This window comes from Microtus pennsylvanicus, chromosome 18 (genome assembly GCF_037038515.1).
Source record: "Microtus pennsylvanicus isolate mMicPen1 chromosome 18, mMicPen1.hap1, whole genome shotgun sequence".
Taxonomy (NCBI): Eukaryota; Metazoa; Chordata; class Mammalia; order Rodentia; family Cricetidae; genus Microtus; species Microtus pennsylvanicus.
The window spans coordinates 9454811-9469543 of NC_134596.1; the positions used below are offsets into that span (position 1 = coordinate 9454811).

General features: G+C 36.8%; 1 long non-coding RNA gene across 1 annotated transcript in view; it reads right to left on the reverse strand.

The window, feature by feature from the left end:
- LOC142837380 (uncharacterized) overlaps positions 1–13466 on the reverse strand; it is a 41641-nt gene extending 28175 nt beyond the window's left edge. The window contains exon 1 of the long non-coding RNA XR_012908260.1: positions 13339–13466. This is a non-coding gene — a long non-coding RNA (uncharacterized LOC142837380). The remainder of the gene's footprint in view (positions 1–13338) is intronic.
- Positions 13467–14733: the final 1267 nt, after the last annotated feature.

The following is a 14733-nucleotide window of genomic DNA, read 5'->3' on the forward strand; positions in this document are numbered from 1 at the left end:
ATTTAATCTTATACCAGAGTTAAGCAGGACAAGAGAAATCCCTTTAGTGACTTTTTACAAAGACTAACTAAGGCTCAACAAGTTGGAGTAACAGACCCAGAAGATAGATGTGTCTTTATAGAATCTCTGAAAATGCCAACTTAGAATGCAAAAAGATACTTGGGCCTTTAATGTTCAGTCAACACCATTAGATTATTAGATCTTCCATACAATCAATTTTGAGACATTTGAATATAGTACTGAAGCTTAGGTAGGAAAGGCAATTTTCAATGGTAAGAGTAGAAACGAAAATGCCATATGAGCAAGGAAGGGGAAGATCATAAGAGGGAAAGATACAGAGATAAGAACCAAGCTCATGGAAAATCATGAAATCTACAACAGCTGTGAAGCCTATATTCTACTGATCTAAGCCAGCTGCTTGTGGGTACAGATTTGTAGCTACTTCTATTTGAGAGGCACATTGTTGGGGACCAGGATTTATTTCAGTTAAAAGATAACTTTTTGAAGACAGTTCCATAAGTTGGGATTCTATCTTAGCCTTTATATGGTAGGGTTTTGAAACTGCTTCAGCTTAATGTGCCAGATTATGTTGCTTATAAATGGGAGGCCTTGTATTTGGGAGGAGATGATGTGGGATGGGCTTTGGTGAGGAAAGCGTGTGGAAAGAGGAGAGGGTGGGAGAACTGTGTTCAAAAGTAAAATGAATAAAAAATAAATGAAGAGAAAGCAATGGTGTAAATCCCACCTTATCAGTGATTTGAAATATATTATCTCATTTAAATCCATAATACAATTATAAAGATCAAAAAAAGAGCTGCAGAGACACTGGCACATGCATATTTATAAACACACAGCAGTCTCTCTAGATTCTTTTTTCTATTGATTTTTTTTTTCTGAATGTCTACATTGTTTTTTTGATCAGATGAAAGAAATCTCAAGCTACTATGTTAGTTGAAGTCTATCACTGTTCATAGTACAGCATGTGTTGCTGTATGGCATTTGTGGCTGTCTCCCCAGCCTTGGTTCCCTCAGAGATTAGCTTCCTGAATGAGGTATCATGGGGCCATGATTACAACTGCACTTCTGGGAAAATATTTGCTCCATGCTTGTACTGAATAGCATACAGCTCTGAGTATATAAACCTTATTAAATATTTGGATGGAGGGCCACTTAATAGAGCCATCCTCCTACTTGACACCAGCTACCAGCCCAGAAGACATCTCTTAAAGGGTCATTCCTCTGTATGCCACTATAATTGATTTTAGATGAGCAAAGGTACTTTTTCAGAAGCCAAGTTTGGTTTAATTTTTTGATTGCTTAGAATATTTTGAACATGTATTTTAGTTTTTTATAGTAATTAGTGACCGACATCAGAATTCCATTAGTAGACAGAGATTTGTGTCCCACAAGACAGTACCTGCATATCCACAGCAAGAATTATTATTCATTATAAACACTCAACAAATAGTGTGGCTTATTACTAGCTAATTTGTAAATTTTAAATTAATTTTATTTCTTATTTGTGTTCAACCATGAGGACTGGTAACTTTTCTCAGTATAGCAAGTACATCTTCTTCCCACTGCTTCTCATGATACTGGGAATCCTCCATTTTTCCCAACTACTTTTTGTCTGGTTAGTCAGCCTAATCTTATTCTGCATAGTCATAATCCAGTCCAGACTTTTATTAAATCAATCACAATAACATATATTCACACAGTATAAGGGAATATTTCATCCCTGTTCTTGATTTTTTTAAATATACACACACGTTTTATTACATTTTATTTATATGCTGTTGGAGACATAAAATTCTATCCTTGCTATCTGTTTGACAATTTTGATGATTAAAATCTATTAATGCAATGTTGGTATATATTATTTCATGTGTATATTTAGTCTAAAATATGTGTTTATTCCTTACATATTTTACTTACTTTGCAGTGATTTCATCCTGAATGCTCATGTCTAGAAATAGAAAAACCACATGAACATGAAAGTTCACCCTGAACAGATGATGCTTAATATATTACCACAGGATGGGCTGTGATCTAAAACTACCTTAAAATATGGAATCATTGAACAGGAACACTTTCTAGGTCAGGCTGCACATCTGATTTTGTGACATTAATTAAACACAAAGCACAATATCAAAGAGTTAATACAGTATAACAGTGGTTATTTCCCATGAGATAAAGAAAACCTAGTAAAGAAAAATATTCCAATTCTCATTCTTTTTCTGTCTACATTTTGCAATTACTCAATGCAAGTCAGTTATAAATAATACTGTGTTATATGTAAAGACTCTCTTTTGCTTTATATATATTTTTTACCTGGTACCTTAAAAAGACACATCACAAACACAGGCAATTTCATTAGGCATTTATTTTATTTTATATGAGCATATACTAGTTTCATTATTTTATTTTTATTTGTTCCCAATATATATAGGCTGAGCTAGGCAGCCTTCCAGGGAATGGGTTTCCTAAAGTCAGAACAAGCAGGATGGATAAATTCTTGTTCCACTGCCCCTGGCACCACAATCTGACCCAGCCATAAAATTGTCCCACAAAATCAAAGTGACTAGTTGTTACTATTCCTACTCTTTCAATGTCAGGACAGAGATACTAGACTACCATTACCTCAGGTAGCTGTTTCAGTGGGTATTTCCATAATGGCCTTTTTCTCTTAGCATGTATTCTCACTCCTCCCATTCTTCCACTGGACTTTGGGAGCTCAGCCCTGTGATCAACTGGGGATCTCTGCATGTTTCCATTTTTTGCTGTATGTAGGTTCTACGATGACATTTAATGATTTGGGAGGCCAATTGTTCATTTCACAGCAGCCCAGATTCCAGGAATATTCACACAGAAACTATATTCTTTAAATCACTGCTTGACCCATTAGCTCTAGCGTCTCATTGGCTAATGCTTACATCTTAATTTAATCTACTTATATTAATCTGTGTATCACTATGTGGCTGTGGCTTACCAGGTAAAGTTCCTGTGTCTGTCTATTTGCATTTAAAGAGAGATATGCTACAGAGATTTGCATTCATAAGGATACTGGTTTATAGATAGAAATTTAAGATCAATGTTGTTACATATATAATTCTGCTCTTGATAAAGGTATTTTGTTTGTGCAGCTAGCTTAAAATGTAGTGCATAATTAAGAAATATAGCTTAATAGAGAGTCATCTATAATAGTCAAATTTGTAGTCATGTGGTTTTGGTTTTCTAGAAGTACAGATATATAATTCAGATGGACAGTTATTCTTCAATCCTTTCAAACACTAACAGAATATTCCATTTATAATGTTTTTAAATTTTAGGACTTTTCAAGGTAATGACACTCATGCACATCTGCTAAAGGTAGCACTAATTACTTCAAGAAGAAGATGAGTATCGATGAGTTGCTTTATGGAGTTTGCTAAACTTGAAGAGAAGAAACTGCTCTTGTCTGGACTGTTTGATGGTATGCTCTATTAACTGGATATGCAAGAACCATAGAAAAATTATTACAGAAGATGCCTAAAGAAGGTGAGATAGTCCTTCAGAGTTCAGCATAGCTTTTTCCTGCTAGGGCTGAAAACCAAAAAGCACGTGGTCAGATTTTCATCAACACCATTTAAGTGTTTTATGACAGGACCTCTTAAAAGTGCTTCAGGGTTTTGCAGCTAAAGCTGAGTCAGGAAGCCTGTCTTTAATGACAGCGCTTATCTCTAGCAAGCAGAGTAGATCCAAGAAATTGCTGCTACCAAGAAGCCATGCTTTATTTTTTTCTGTCTAGAATTACTTCATAAGCTTTCTCAGATTTTATGTGGATGCAGTTGTTCATGTGAGCACCATTTATAATACTAGCTTTGTCAGTAGAGCATGAGACTCTTAATCTCGGGGTCATGGGTTCAAGCCCTATGTTGGGCACCATTCTCTTGTTGTGAGGGTTTCTGTCCTGCCCAGTTCCCACAGCCAGAGAGCCCCAAAGAAAATCACACAGGGGTCTACATAAGTTATAATCTGATTGGCCCATTAGCTCAGGCTTCTTATTAACACCTGGAACTTGTATTAACCCATTATTCTTATCTATGTTAGCTACATGGCTCAGTACCTTTTTCAGTGGGGCAGGTCACATCCTGCTTCTTCAGTGTCTGGACAGGACTGCAGAAAGAGCTTCCTTCTTCCCAGAATACTCCTGTTCTCTTTGCCCCTCCCCCCTCTAATTCCTGTCTGGTTGTCCCACCTTTACTTCCTTCCTGGCTACTGAACAATCTGCACCGATTTAAAACATAATTGACAGAACACTGAACTGTCACACACCAGAGGAAGGCAGATTCAGAGAGAAGTTAGTTAGCTGCCACCAGAAAAAGACATCCCAAAACCTTGCTGGTAGGCCATGACCTTGTGATATATTGATTAATAGAAATTGGTTAAAATAATATGTAAGAATTAGCCAATGAGAAGTTAGAGCTAATGGACCAAGCAGTGATTTAATTAATTCAGTTTCTGTGTGATCATTTTGGTTTGGGGAAGTCAGGACAAATAAACAGCCTCCTTACTACAAATTGGCCCCTCAACGTGGTGGCCTAAATTCATGTAAAGCCTGAGAAAGCTTAAAAAGAAATTCTAAACACACAAATACAGAGTGTAACACAGCTTCATACTGTTTGCTGATGGCATGCCACAGCTCCTTTAAGAGTGGTTTTCCTGATTCAGTTGAGTCAAAATGAAAAAAAAAAAGTCATGTCATTTTGAAATGGCAGCTTATAGGGCCATGCTGGCAGCATAAACTCTGACTCTTTCAGGGAAAAGATCCAGCAACAGAGCATTTGAGTGGGGTATGTCAGCAGACTGCCGCTGTTTGCTTAATGGCTACATAGACCTGTTGATGCCTAAAGCTGGGGCAATGTGCATGGCTTGCAGAGGCAGTGACTGGATTTCCATCATGTTGGACACTGTGAAGCAAGCAGGTAGTACCAAATTTATCATAGCAATGTCACAGCTTAAGTTTTAGACTTAGGCAGGCAAACAGAAAATACCATATATACCATAGTAATGGTGCACCATAAGTGTGAAAGAAGTGTTTAAATTTTAAAAAGTGCTCCTATACCGTAAAAAATTACAGATATGCAATAAAGACAAATACAGATGAGTCATAGTGTTGGATAAATGTACATAGGCTTTGAAGATAGAAGAAAAAGCATTGGGATTTATAAAATAAATTTAATGCTTTGAAAAAGGGTAAAATCTTTAAAGGGACAGTACAGATAATAAGAGTTTAAAAGGTGTAAAGAACAATAAGCTACATAAAAATGGAAAATTCAGAGAGACTGGATTATGTATATTATTGTATTTTCTTTGAACTTTTTGACTGTGAAGGTGCTAGTACTGAGAGACATTTCATTGTATGGACTTCTAAGCTAAAACAGCACATATGTTATAAAGATATTATGACTTCCAAATTTGGGTCTAAGGATATGTTGCTTTGGAAAACAGGTTCTCCTTCTGTTTGCCCAGAAGATCAAAACCTGTGAATTCTTTCAAACCAATATAATTTGATGGAACCAGAACCCCTGAAAGGTTCCCTTGACCAACTCTCAGAAAATTACTTCACCAAATAAACTGCAGGAAGAAATTTGAACAGAACTATGCCCATATTCCCAAGTTGAAGACTTGGTAGTTATTATTATAGTTTTCCTTAGTTATGATAAGTGATAAAGTAGATATAAATATTGCAACTGTAATTCTTGCTTGATACCTGATTTTATATATAATTTTACCCTGTTAAAGCATTCCTTTTTATTTAAAGAGAAAAGAGAAAATAGTGTGGGAGGTCCTTCTGTCTATGTATTGCTTTTATTAGTTAATGAATAAAGAAGTTCCTTGGCATATATCATGGCAAGAGGAAGGCAGAGTCAGAGAGAAGCTATGGAGCTACAGCCAGCGACAGACATATCAAAACTTTGCTAGTAGGCAATAACCTCATGGTGATATACAGATTAATAGAAATGGGTTAGATTAATATGAAAGAGTTAACCAATAAGTAGTTAGATATAATGGGCCAAGCAGTGGTTTAATTAACACATTTCCATATTATTATTTCAGTTCTGCATGGCTGGGATAAATAAGCAGCCTCCTTGCAACATTCCTAAAATCTTTTAAATGCCATATTCTGTAACTCTGTGAGGTGTTGAATATTATCTAACTAAACAATATTTCAGCACTTCTCGAAAACATAAATTACATGACTAAAAGTTTAATTACTATGGATGACTATGTATTAATCTATAATTCTTAACTATAGACTACATTAAGTGAGATACAAAAAATAACTTAAACAGGATCAGAAATACAAATACAGATTGTACCAAAATCAACCTTAAATTTTCACCAGTAAACTAAGGTCCATATGAATACAACGTTTCATCTCTATATGATATTCCACCTTATATAAAAACAAACAAAAATAGCCATTTGGAAATTTGCCTGCAGTTTTCTACAAACTACTTCCTGTAGCTTGGTGGGAAGCTTTATTTAGGGTTCGAGGAGACCTTTTTGGAGTTCTTGCTCCATCAAACAACATTTTCCTGGAAACAATCCATTAGTTCTCATCTTCTGTAGAAACAAATATAGCATGTCTTATCAAAAGTAACATATTTACCATATGATGGTGACAAGATTTTTCCCTGTACTGATGTATCTATGCGAGTTTGAGGCCAGCTTGCTCTCCAAAAGTTAGTTCTAGGACAGACTGCAAAGCTACAAAAAACCCTGTCTTGAAAAGTCAACAAAACCCACATATTCTTAGACTCAAATTTTGATGTCTTTAAAATATATATTTTGATATAGCTTAGGATTCCCCAAATCAAATGTCTCTCTGCAGTAAGAATTTTCAAGAACACTGAAATAACATAATTCATATTATTTGTATACATTTCTTCTTTACATGGTTTACTTTTATGATGTTATCATTTATTTTATCATCTCTACTCCTTTAATCTATCACTGTCTGTACTGTTTTATGTTATTTTTACTGTCTCTTTAAAGACTTTGTTTAATTTTTATAAACTTATTCATTATATACCATTCTCTACCCATTTTATTCTTAAGTGTATGCACAATTTTTAGAGAACTCTGACCTGTTCGGAGGTTTGTTTTTGAATGAATCTATCTTTATTGCATATGTGTAATCATTTTTTGACAGGAGAGGTTTTTTCTTTTTATTGTTTATCAGGTGTGACGAAGATCATCCCCACTGCTGTTGAAAATATCCAGTCCAAGATGGCAGAGTTATGTTCACCACCTCTGCAATCAATCATAGCTGCTCAACTCAATGGATGCAGGGGTTCTATTTCAGCATAAAGCAATTTGTAGTATGCTGCCTATAAGCACCATTTAAATACTTTGTAGCAGGACCTTCCAAAATATTCTTGTGCTTCTAGTTTGAACCAGAAAGCTGTCTGACTCACTGACAACAAAAAAAGCCTTTCTGAAAAAAACTGTGACTACCATGAAACTGGAATTGACTCCCTTTTTGTGGGCCTAGAAAAGCTTTTTAAAGCATTCTTAGGATTTATGTTGATGGACATTGCCAAACATTGGGCACTATGATGAAAGCAGAGATTACCTTAGGTTTCCCATACACCCAGACCCAAGTAATCACAAAAAAAAATTATAGTCATTACAATACTGTTTGGATAACAGCTCAGATACATTTCTAGCTACCTCTTATATTTTTTTCCTAGTTAAGGTAATATTCTGTAAAATAAACAAATGGAATATACCTCTACATAGTTAAAGTAATATTCCACAACAGAGGTCAGATATGTGGCTCAGCTGACAGTCTAACATGCACGAAGCTCTAGGTTCAATCCCAGTAGCACACAAACGGGGCAAAATGGCACACATCTGCAATTGCAGCACTCAGGAGGCGAAGGTGGAAAAATCAAGATTGAAGGTCATTCACGGCTACACAGCAAAGAGGCTATCTTGGAGTGAGCGAGGCTGTCCAAACAACAACAGTATCTAAGGACATAGGGTCCTTGCAGAGATCTGGGCACCTACCATCTTCTGCCTGGGCTGGTGACTTGGCCAAGGGTGACTGTCTCTCAAAGCGAGGGGGGCATCAAACTGTGGAGGTTTCTGATTAGGAAGGAGCTCTCCAGATGGTGAGACAGGGGTCTGTCTGTTCTTTCAGCAGTGAGATGTACTTGAGAGTCCAGAGTCACAATCAGAAAAGTTCAAACAGGAATGAAGGCTTTCATGTATACAGCTCAAATCTAGGCAAAAGCAGCCTGAAACTCACTCAGTCAAATTTCAGTATTACATAGTTTTCTCTAATGATCACTTGAAGCTGAGCATAGGTTAAAAAAAGTATTTTCTATTGTGTGCCACATTCAATTATCCTACCCATTTTACCACACTCAGAGAGGAGGGAGACAAAGATGAATTGGCAGCTCTGGTGAAGATCTCCATGTAAAGTTCAGACCTGTGCTTTCTAATCCTTTGTTTGAGAACTCTGTTCTTGTGCTTCCTAAAGCAACTGTGTGTGAATGCATGTCCTCCTCCAATATAAGACAATCAGATTTTTTTTAAAAAAAAGTCTGTACTCTAGCATTTTGTCAGTCAGGCTGCTGGCTAAAATCCAGCTGTTAGCTGGATTTAGTCAAAGCTTGGTTATAAGCAACCCTAGACAAGAAATTCTATCCCGGAGACCTGCAGGGGACAGAGGCAATAAAACATAGGGAAGGAAAGGAATATGTGGAATTTTTCATTTTTTCCGCTAATAGTAACCAGATTCTCTTGGCAGTAGAGGAAATGTATTTGTGTCTCTAATTGCTATTGCTTCAGAATTTATATCTGCAATTTCTTGCCCAATTTTTGTTCTGCAATAACTACAAGGAAGATTAATTTTGGGAATCAATACCTGACAGAATTAGTAGATGTGCTGATAAAATATACAATCAGAGATTTTCTTGAGAAAATGGCTAAGTTGGGCAGTAGTCTCACATAGCCACTGGGGTCTCCTTGAAAATGTCAAGGGTCATATTCCCTAATCAGTTTGTTTATGAAATATGCATGGAATTTCTGAATGTCATACCAACAACAAGCAACTGGAAGCACAAAATTACAATCAGCCATAGCAGGAAGAGTGTGAGGTTTCCACATAAATAGCCAGGATGGAGGGATAAGTAGCTGGATAGAGGATCACCCTCTAGTTTCCACAGGATGGTATTTTCTTCTGATAATTAGAATAAACGTTTAAGCTAAATAAGACTTTACCTGTCATCTACTTGCCCTTTTGTTGTTTCTGACACAGTACACGTTTAGCTGGGAGGGAGAAGTACACCAGCAGCTCTGAAGAAGCTCTGAGAGAGCAGCCTGAGCCCTGGCTGCTCAGTCTGTCTGTCAGCTGGCTGCAACTGCCGACACCTCCTGGCCAATAAAGATTACTACACCTACTTCAATTCACTCTAATTGCTTAGGGCAGGTAAGTAAAGTGTAAAATTTGAAAGTTATAGGATTACAGATAATAATGTTATTCAAGAATTTAATGACCAGTTCGCTAACACTATGGATGGTATTATGGACGGCTTATGTGATTTACCTTATGCATCCATTCACGTGGGAATGAGCTTTGTTTTTCATATTATATCTTTACAAAAATGATTTGATAACAGACTTACTCAGAGTTTTAACTGCCTACCCAATTATCTCCTCTGAGAAGCCATCTGGTATAAAATATCTATGGGGGAAAGAACCCAGTTTATAGGAATCATGAACACTACAGCACCAGCTGGGAAGCCTGTATTCTATTGATCTAGGCAATCTGAATGTGACAAGAGAGGAGTATAGCTTGCTCTATTTGAGGGACCCATAACAGGTGTCCAGGATTTTTTTTTGGTGGTTTTATATTTGTTTTATATATTTGGTGGTTTTATATTTGTTATATATTTTGGAGACAATTCCATAAGTTGGCATGGCTAACTCAGCCTTCATTTGGTAGTGTTTTGGAAATGCCTCAGCTTAATATCCCAGGCTATGTTGATTCTATATGGGAGGCATACTTTTGGGAGGAATTGATGAAAGATGGGCTGTGGTGAGGCAAGCATATGGTAAGAAAACTGGGTAAAGAACTGTGTTTAGAATTTAAAATGAATAAACAAAATAAAAATAAGCAATTACATAAATCCCAGCTTATCAGTGACTCAAATATTATCCCATTTAATTTTATAATAAACTTACAAAGAACCAAGAAAAGATGTGCAGAAACAGTGATACATGTATATTTATAAACACACAGCAGTCTGTTTAGAGTATTTGATCAGATGAGACCAATCTTGAACTCCTGTGTTAGTTGCAGTTTACCACTGCTCAGAGTACAGCATGTGTTGTTGCAAGGCGTACATGACTGGCTCCTTGCCCTTGGTTTCCTGAGAGACTAGGTTCATGGCTGAGGTATCAGGGAGCCATAATTATCACTGCACCTCTGGGACATTATTGGGTCCATGCTTACCCTGAGCAGCATATAGTCCTCAGTTAATAAACCTTATTAAGTATTTGAATGGGGGTGGGGGCACTAAATAGAGCCATACTCCTGTTAGTCACCAGCAACCAGCACAGAAGCTTCTTTTTAAAGAGCTATTCCTCTCTTTGCCATGAGCATTGATCATATATGAGCTAAGGTAAGTTATTCAGATGACATATTTGACTCCATTTTTTGATTGCTTAGAATCTTTTAAATGTATTTTTAGTTGTTATATGATAATTAGTGCCCCAAGTCAGAATGCTCTTAGTAGGCAGAGTTTTGTGTCCCAAAATATAGTTTCATAATAACCACATTGAAAATAATCATTAATTACAAACTCTCAGACAGTAACTCAGGCTTATTACTACCTAACATGTACATTTTAAATTAATCATATGTCATATATGTGCTATCATATGGATTGGTAACTTTTCTCAGAATAGAAAGTACGTTTCCTTCCCACTGATTCTCATGATACTGAGACTCCTCTCATTTTTCCAAATACTTCTTTTTCTGTTTCTTAAACTTAACATTATCCTGCCTAGATATAATCCAGTCAGGATCTTTATTAAATCAATCACAATGACATTTATTTACACAGTATAAAGGAATATTACATACCCTGTACCTGAGTTTTTAATATACACAGCCTTTTAATTATATTTTATTGATTTGATTATAGAGACATAAATAATTGCCATCCTTGCTCTCTGCTTGACAAGCTTTATGATTAATATATATATATATATATATATATATATATATATCTTACAATTTCTATATTTAATACTTACTTTTTTCACTGACTGAGTAGTAATTTCTTCCTGAATGCTCATGTTTAAAAACTGAAGAACAACCACACAATCATGGAAGTGTATCCTCAACAGCTAATTCTTAATATTTTACCTCAGTCTGGGCTGTGATTTACAATTGCCATAAAATATGGTTTTGATGAGCAGGCCCAATTTCTTATTCAGCCTGCCCCTTCCATTCTGTGAAATTAAGTAATCACAGCAACACAGTTTCAAAGAGTAAAAACACTGTGACTTTAATCATTCCCCATAAGACAGAGAAAACCTAGTAAAGAGTAAAATTCCTGAACTCATTTTTTTTCTGTTTACAGCTTGTAATTGCTCAAATGCAAAATCACATTTAACTAACCCCAAGTTATATGTAAAAGTTATCTTTTTCTTTATGTATGGTTCACCAGGTACCTTAAAAGACTCATCACTAACACGGGTAATTTTATTAGGTATTTATTTCATTTCATATGATATACTATAGTTTTATTATTTTATTTTATGTTAATTTTGTTCCAATGGTATCTATTTAGCCTTCCAGAGAATGGGTTCTCTAGGGCCAAAACAAACAATAGGGATCTTGTTCTACTGACAGAAGCCAACAGTCTTTCCAAGCCAAATAGCTGTCACCTATATTCTGAGCTCTAGTTGGTACTGCGCTGGTTCTCTCACTGTCAAGCCAGAGTTGTTAGGCTCCCATTAGCTCAGGTAAGGTGTTTCAGTGGGTATTCCCATTACAGCCTCATCAATATAAGTATATTTATTTTTTCCTGATTTCAATTCAACTTAAATCATTTCTTTATCATTAAGACACTATGGGCTCTTATATGACAGCTGGATCTCTTTGGAAGAGCATTTCAAGTCTACAGTCCTTTCTACAATCCACATATTTCCTTGTATAACACTCTAATCAACTTTATTGTGTATTATAATTTAACTACATGGAAGATTTTAATTATATATTAGATTTATATATAACACATATTATTGTTTTATATGTAACATATTTAAAAATAATTTGATTGCATAAAATATTTATATAAACATATCTCAAAGAATTAGAAACCAGACATACTTGGGTGCACATAGTCATAATTAGAAATCTCCAGACAGGAATGGAGGGTTCCATGTGTACAGATAGAATCTAGGCAAAAAGCAGCTGCAAGCTCACTCCGAAAACCTGTCATATTTGTCGGCTTACTGCTGTTAACTGGAGGAAAACCCAGGGTAAATTACATTTTATCCTGCGTTCCCATGTCAATTGCTCTGCTTCTTTTTACAACGCACAGGGAGGAAGTAGACACTGATGAATAATCGGCTCTTGATGAGATCATGGGGTTAAACGCACTCCTACGCTTTCCAATCCTCGGTTTGTGTTCTCTCTCCTCATTGGTTCCCAGATGGCATAAAAAGGTCTGCGATGAAGGATTTTACCAGTCAGGCTCCTGACTGAAATCCAGCTTTTAGCTGGAATTCAGTCAGGTAGACTGGCTATAAACAACCACAGAAAAGGAAATCTTTCCCGGAGACCTACAGGAAACAGAAGCGATACAAACCTAGGAAAGCAAGTATTTGGTGAGAATTCTCATGTTCTTGCTAAGATCACCTATTTCTATTTGCGGTGCAGGAAATGTGCTCAGGTCTCTGAAGCCACTGCTTCAGCGTTAAAATCTGTGATTCCTGGGTTGGTCTTGGATTCTGCATTTTCTGAAATGAATGTTAACTTAGAAAGTCAATACCTGACAACAACCGGGATATACTGATTTTATGCGCCATTGTAAGACCCAGTAAGATAATTGCAGTGTCGGGAAATAGCCCCTGGCACCTGCTTTCTGAAAAATTTCAAGTGTCTGATTCTCCAATCTGTGTGTTTAGGGAATCTGAATTTGATACCAGTAAGCTGCAATCGGCAGCACAGTATGACAATCAACCATTAGCAGGACGAAATGAAGCAATTCCGGCAGATAGGAAAGATACAGACCCAATAAGGGGCATATGTGATAATCTCTTAGTTACCTCACAATGATTTCCTCTTTTGATAATTGGATTCTGGTCCTAGGTAAACTGATTTTTTCTGTCATCCATTTTCACCTTCATTTTTTTCTGCCGCACCACAAAGATGGGAGGGAGAAATGAGTCAGCAGCTCTGATGCAGATCTCCAAGGTTACCACAGGATTTGTTCCTATTGGTGGAATTGAGATCATTCTCCTCATTGGTTCATATCCCAGGAACAATTGAATGCACCCAGTCCTTCAGTCAGAGGCAAAGATGGCTAATTACATTTTCAGCATATCTGGTCCTTACTAGTCAGGCTCTGGCTATATTCTAGCTCTCAGGTGCTCATGTTTATAACCAAAACCTGAATATACATTGGCCCCGACAAGGAAGATTGTTCTTGACATCTCTATGAGAAAAGCCCAGGGAAATCAGCAAAGTCAAATACTGGTTTATTCCCCGAATTACAGTTGTAAATCACTTTTCACTCTCTCCTGTGCAGCAAGTGAATTCTTGCTTCTGAACCATAAGATTCTCTTTAAACTTGTCGCTCCACTGTCTCAGTCTTGAACACTGCATTGTCTACAAGGAAATAATTCACTTCAGGTTTTAGTATCTGACAGAGTTAAGAGGAGTCATGCCCTTTCCTCTCTTCTCTGAGTTCCATTGTGGGAATGGGTATGACATTGCAGGTTTTTTTCATGAAAACTAAGTAATTGAAAATATTATACAGTAATGTATAAGGTGCTGCGGGCAGGCTTGCTTTTTGTCCCACCCGGCTCCCACATGGCTAGCTTAGCCTCAGAAATAATAACACGGAAACGGTATGCATTTAAACACTGCGTGGCCCATTATTTCTAGCCTCTTATTGGCTAACTCTCACATCTTGATTAACCCATTTCTAATAATCAATCTGTGTAGCACCATGAAGTGGTGGCTTACCAGGAAGATTCTAACCACCATCTGTCTTTGGTAGGAGAAGCATGGCATCTGCCTGACTCTGCTTTCTTCCTCCCACAATTCTGTTCTGTCTTCCCCACCTACCTATGTTCTGACCTATCAGGCCAAGCAGTTTTCTTTATTAATTAACCAATGAAATCAACAGAAAGATAGAAGACCCTCCTAAACCATTTAGCAGGAAAAAAGCTGTGCTGCTTTAAAATGCCAGCTTTCTGGACCATCCTGCTAGGGCAAACTCTAACTCTTTCAGGCAGGCGGTCTGACTACCAGAGCATTTTTATTGTGGTCTGAGTGCACGGCTACAGCTTGCTTTCTGGCAGGGACCTTGAAATTCCATAGAGTTGTGACAATAAAGATGGCTAGACCAGTACCTGTGCCATGATCCTGGAAAGCTACGGAATGGGCTGGATCCAGCCGTCAAAGCCACAGCTTTAATCCTACCAATATTGCCTGGT